Source organism: Chrysochloris asiatica, unplaced genomic scaffold (genome assembly GCF_000296735.1).
Source record: "Chrysochloris asiatica unplaced genomic scaffold, ChrAsi1.0 scaffold00069, whole genome shotgun sequence".
Classification (NCBI taxonomy): domain Eukaryota; kingdom Metazoa; phylum Chordata; class Mammalia; order Afrosoricida; family Chrysochloridae; genus Chrysochloris; species Chrysochloris asiatica.
In genome coordinates, this window is record NW_006408587.1 from 5,533,536 (window position 1) to 5,540,332 (window position 6,797).

Below are 6,797 nucleotides of genomic sequence, written 5' to 3' on the forward strand. Positions count from 1 at the left end.
CCCCTCACTTCATATCAGCTGGTTGCTTCACTCTCAGCTCTACCCCTCTCTGACTATGTCCTTGCACATGGGCTCAGGTGTCTCTAGGTCTCACCACACTTTGACCCAACCATCTGTTCCTCTTCTCTCACTCATCTTCAGGTTACCAGGGTCTATGAAATATGGTCAAACACAGACCATATCTACATTGTTGCCTTTCTTCTCTTCCACTCTCCAGTAGACCAACATGGTCACCAGCAAGTTTGCATGCCTACTTATGTGTTTCAGTCTTGGAGTGGGGGTTTGTCCTGAAGGGACTTGATTGCTTGCCTTGATGGCTCCCGGATGAACAACTTGATTGTTTTTATAGTAGCCAATCAGACTGTCATTTTTTATTTTTGAATTGTTCCTGCTTGTTCTTCTTTCAAGAAGTAGCTTCTGTTTCTCTAGCTGTTCCAGGCTGGTTTGCTTGTCCTTTCAAGTGGGAATGTCCCACCTCAGAAGGTTGTGGATGGGGCTCAGAATTCCACCTAAGGTCCTATACACTACAAAGTCTCCACAGAAAGCCTATTTCACTGGGCAAATTCTAGAACCCCTTTTAAGTATTCCAATCAGTTATAGGCTGAAGAAAGGTTTACAGCTTTCTGTAGTCATGTTTTCTGATATTCCTTTCTATCCCACTCAAGTGTCTATTTTACAATAGTAGGCAAGGGAAATGAACATTCATAAGTCAGTCAAGCATCTTAATATTGTTTCCCCTCTTTTACCCATTAAGACTATGCTTCAATCCCTGTATCACAGAGCCCTGTTGTTTCAAGGTTGAGCATACATCATTATTTACCTCTGTCCCATTTAGCCCATGTAAACCATCAATGACCCGTTCAAATAAACATTGTAATCAATTGTATATGCCTAAGTCATTCATGGAGTCCTGGTGTGGCACTGTGGGCTAATGGGTAAGACTGCAAAGTCCTTTGAACTACAAAGTCAGTGGTTCAAGCTCACCAGCTGTTCCTTGGCAACCCTATACAGGGTTGCTATAGGTCAGAATCAACTTGACCAAGGCCCTTAACAACAACAACAACAACAACAACAACAACAAGTCATTCACATTTGATATATATCTTTAAAACATAGGACTGACAAACTGGTATTTTGTTTTGTTTTTCTTAAATATAATGTTAAATAAATATAGTGTTAAGCACTGTCAAGTTGGTTCTGACCCATAGTGACCCTATATAGGATTTACATAGAGCAGCTGGTAGGTTTGAATTGCCAACCTTGTGGTTCAAATTGACCTTGCAGTCTAGCACATTAATGTACAGCACCACCCAAGACTCCAAATATAGTGTAAGTGTGGTATATGAAGCACAAGCCCCATTGGTTGTCAGATGTTCAAGCCTTGGTTTCCCCTCTTAACCTGCTATGTGATGTCAGGGCTAGTTGCTCAAATTTTCTGATCAAAATGCTGTTTCAGATGCCTACACACACAGTTATATGGGGTACATGAATTGAGGAATGGATAGGTACCTTGTAAATGTAAATTCCATAGGAATGTTGGGACAGTGGTTGGGTTAGTGGGTTTTCAAGTCACCGTAGAACTATAGACTTTTGGGCAAGTTTTCTGACTTTCCTGAGACTTGGTTTTTCATCTGTAAAATGGTGATCAAAACATATACACGTACCTCAGAGTTGCTATTAGGATTAAATGTGAAAATGAATGTAAAATTATCAGTTTTCAATAAGTGTTTATTCTTGTTATAATTATTAAATCTATAGCAAGATACAAGCATAAGGCCAAAAAATATTGCTATGAGGGTTCCAGTTTATACATGCCCAGGTTTATTCCAAAGAAAATGTATTTGAACATGTCTCTGCAATCAATGGGTGGCTGCAGACAAGTTTTCTCAGTAGTATACTTGTCTTAGTCTCTTTAGGATGCCTTCACAAAAAAAGAAAAAGAAAAAAGATCCAATCAAAGCAATGGGCTCTAAGAGGATCAGTTGGCCCATTTAAATTCAAAGCTAAGAGTTCTGCTCACCAGGTTATGATGACTGGTTTCTAAGATTCCAAAAGGGGGAATTTTGATAGACTCCCTTGAAGAAACAGGACAGTCATGGGGGCATATTATAAAGGAGTTTTTAAATAGTTGAAAACTGCACAGGTGAGAAAAAAAACCAGAAAAACTGTGCTGAGGACATTTTTTTTTTCCATCATGACAATGCATCTGCTCATTCTTCAAGGGCAGCAATTCCTATGAGAATTTCATTAGGGCAACTTTACGTCATCCACTCTACAGTCCTGATCTGGCCCATTCAGATTTCCTTTTGGTCCCCAATCTCAAAGACATTTGAAAACAAACAAGACCTGATCTTTTGAGGATGCCCAAACTGCTCTGTAAGTAAAAGTGCAGAACTCTTCATGGAAGGGTTAGAGAGATGGAAACATCACCTTCAGAAGTGTATAGCTCTAAATGTCAAGGAATAGAACCTTCATATTTTGATATTTTGTTTAATATAGGTTTCTATGATTTTATAGTAATTATTTTTAACCTACCCACATGTGCAGATACCTGAAGTGGCAGAAATCTAAGTAAAATGATGTATAGCAATTTTATTTTATATATCTTTTTTTTTTCCTCTCCTACACTATGGCTCCAAAGCAATTCTGGAACGCTTTTTTTTTTTTTTTTTTTAATCCTCTTTTTAAAAAAATTGCTGCTCCATTTTGTTTTTAAAAGTTCAGCTGAGATGAGAGTTTACAACAGTTTATTTGCAAAGGAATTTTCTTTGTTTTCCTCATCTCACTTTCCCAAAGAGAAAAACAAAACATATCTCCCAAAGGAAAAAACAAAACTTCCCACCCTTTTCTTCTAGCCCAAGATTCCAAAAAATTCCTTTATAAAATCCCACAGACGTATTTGTATTGAGTTCTCTCTCTCTCTTTTTTTTCTTTCGTCATATTGTGTTATAATTCATAACAGCATTGTTAATCACTTTTTGATTTTTTCTAAATTTGCTCCTCAGGGCCTCGATATTCCAGTCTGTTAAATGGATACAATATGCAGGATTTGGGGGAGGATTATCAGTTGCACTTGAGTCGATTCCAACTCATGACAAGTCTGCGTGGGTCAGAGTAGAAGTGTGCTCCAAAGGGATTTCAGTGGCCGTGACCACCATTCATAAGGAGATTGCCCAACCTGTCTTTTGAGGTGCCTCTGAGTGAGTCTGAACTGCCAATTTTTTGGTTTGCAGCTGACTGCTTGCAGCACCCAGAGACTGAGGGAGCATTGTTGTTGCTCGTTGTTAGGTGCTGTTGAATCGGTTTCAACCCATAGCGACCCTGTTTAGGGTTTCTGAGGAACATCTGGTGAGCCTGAACCTCCAACCTTGCATTTCAAACTGACTTTGCAGTCCAGCATTAATCTACAGCACCACACCAGCATTCTGAGGGAGCATTGTTGTTGTTGTTAAGTGCCGTCCAGTTGATTATGACCTATAGTGATCCTGTAGGTTTCCAAGGAGCAGCTGGTGAGCTTGAACCTCCGACCTTGCAGTTCAAATGGCTTTGCAGTCGGGCACATTAACCCACAGTGCCACACCAGAACTCCATGAAGGAGCATTAAGCAAGGTGAAATATGAAACGTGACTTAGCAGCATCACTGTCACACAAAGGGGCTCAGCCTGCTGTGCTGCCTTGTTTTGAATCAATGAGAAGAGTGCAGACCATCTCTAGCATCAGTTCTTCCTGCAGTGGCTGATTGGCTGGTTGACTGCTTGCCAACAGTAGAACCAGGAATCAAGGAGGCCTTTGTTGGGACTCTACTGCAGCCCAAATTCTCCCTCAGCCAGTCCGTTTTCCTTCACTTCCTTGTAGGCAGAAGCTCAGGTGCATGGCAATGAGGAGTACTCATGGTGATAGAGTCCGTGGGTCTCCCTGCACACCTTCGGTCGCTGCCTCTGAATTGTCAATGCTCTTGCCTCCTGTGTTGGGTTGAATAGATTGCAGTTTTGGAAACTCCAGGGGGCAGACAGTTCTACTCCTTCTTCTAAGATCTCTGTGAGTCAGAATCGACTGGCCAGAACATGGCCAGAACACAACAGCATATTCTGTATCATAGGTGGAGTCAACTTCTAGTGGTCATAGACATGAACAGCTGGCTGTCTCAGACGTGTAATATAACTTTGTATGAAAGTCAACATTTTTTTCTCATGTTAATGTCAATGCCAAGTTTTCTACAAGGGTTCAAACTCATTCAGGTGGATTTTTGTGTCTCTATTGAATCATAAATAATTTTCAAGAATCAGTGTATGTCTCTGAGAATTGATCAGTTTGTGTGATCTTTGTAATCACCAATGAGTATATCACGAATTTCAAATTTTGCTGATTATAGCATGAATCCTTATAAACAAGAACTATAGTTCTCTTGATTTCTGACATTGGTTCATATAAGTAAGTTCACCTTTGTCTAAAGCTGTCTATTTGATCCTCATGATGAAGTTCTAAGGGAGATGTAGAGGTGCTATTCCACTTTACAGATGAAGAAACTCAGGTTCACAGATGTTCTATTTACCAACTATGTAAATGTCTTAACTAGCACAGTTGATAAAGCACAGGTTTAGGTCTAAACTTCAGATTTCTTAGCAAGTGCATAGATTTTACAACTAACAGCATAATAAAATCTAATGAAGGACCTAGTCCCAAAATGATTTTTAAATTGAGGACTGTCCTACATGTTTAGTAGAACTTAATGATATCTTTTAAGGAGCCCTGGTAAAGTAGTGGGTTATGAATTGGGGTACAGTCTACAAGGATCCAGCTGCTTTGAGGGAGAAAGATGAAGCTTTCTCCTCTAGTAAAGATTTGCAGCCTTGGAAATCCTACACAGGGTCGCTATGAGTCAGAAGGAACTTGAAGGCACGCAATCACCAACAATATATTTTAAAGAAGAAAAAAGGATGTTTTTTTAAAAATGTTTTTGATGAGTATGAAACCAGTGGACTGATGTGCTTCAGCCATAATGCTACGTGATGGTTCTATTACTCCACTTTGATGACAGATGGAATTAGTCAAGGCAATGAGTTTTTACATTCAGTCATTGGGATGTCACAACAAAGCACCTGATTTTAGATAGTTTTTATTTTTCATGTTATATTAAAAGTTTCTGTTTTAATTGCAATGTAGAAATACCCCAAATGTTATTTTTACAATAAGTAAACTACTAGAGTAATGTTAAATTTTGTAACTTGCTGATTTGTTTTGATATATTTTCTGTATTATAAGCCAATGCTAGCAGGATATTTATTTTGTTCTCGTATGGATTTCAAAAGACCCAAACCATATAGTTGATGCCCCCCAAATGTTTTTTAAATGTATTTTTTGGGGGGTTAAGTAAATAGAGATTTAAAGAGATAGACTAATTGTAGAAAATAACAGAGCTGAGATTCAAGCCATGTTGTTGTTCTACCTTTACACCTCCCTACTACAATATATTAGTGTTACTAATTTTTCACAAGTGTACTGAGTTTCAAGAAGTAATTGCATTGTGGTTTGTGTTGAGTGATACACTAATGCTTATAGACTATGTTAGAAATACACATTAAAGATGCAACATGAATGGTATGGCCAACTCTATTTAATCAATGAAAAATGAAGGCAAAACTGTCAGGCATGATCCAAAGGTGGATTTCATATTGTATTTCATGATGATAGCAAAAGTTGTTGAGACAGGAGGCTTCTGCATGCTAAGGTACTTTTTGCACCTAATATAGACATTTCATAGCAAGTGATATCCTTCTGAAGTATTAGACATGACTTAATGTAGGAGAAAGTTTATAAGCACAACACATTCCTGATTTCCCTCTCAGTACAGTGAATGCATTGCTGTGATCTGAGACAAAAGAATTAAAGTCTGAAGAACTGGGTAAGTACATAGAGTATACCTGTAGCATCTAGTGATGGTGTGCCATGAGTTGCTTATATTCACTTGAACTCTCGGTTGTAAGAGCACAGTTTATTAATATGTTTTTTCTCATGTCCAAGTTCTAGGGCAATAAACTCAGCAGTTGACTAATAAATGGGTCTCAGTTGGATATGAAAGACTTTATACCATCTTGGACATTCTTGGGTTTCTGCCTCACATAGACCTTAACAGAATTGGAAATTAGAATTGTGGCACTAGGGAAGTCTTTAAATTAGGAATTTTACATTGCAATGTCATACTTTGGAAGTTGTTGTTCGGGGTTGTTGAGTCAGTACTGACTCATAGTGACCTTATGCAAAACAGAATGAAACACTGCCCTGGCCTGAGCCAACCTCACAATTGGTGCTATTCTTGAGCCCATTCTGCCATTCTGCTACCAAACCATCTCCTTGGGGTGTGTGTGAGGGGGCTCTTCCTCTTTATCACTGGTCCTCCACTTTACCAAGGAAGAGATTAAATGAAACCAGTAAACTACTTTGATGACAGATTAGTAAGTAAGCACAAGTAAGCTAATGTTTAACTTGCTTTTTGAGGACTCCATCCCTGTTTGTTGTTGCTGTTAAGTGCTGTGGAGTTGGTATCAAATCATAGTGACTCTGCATATGGTTTCCAAGGATTAGTTGGGTTTGAATTTGAAAAGAGGCTTTGATTCTGTAGGAAGATGCTGTGGACTGGGAGATAGAAACCATACCCAGAAGCAGGATTTTTGCTTTGGTGAAAAAAAATGTGAAATTGTTCATTACAGATTAGTAATGGGCCAACTGCTCTAAGGTTAAAACTATTCTTCCTTTCTTTTCCCTGATTCCCTTTTTCCCTTCCTTTCTCAACTCCCATT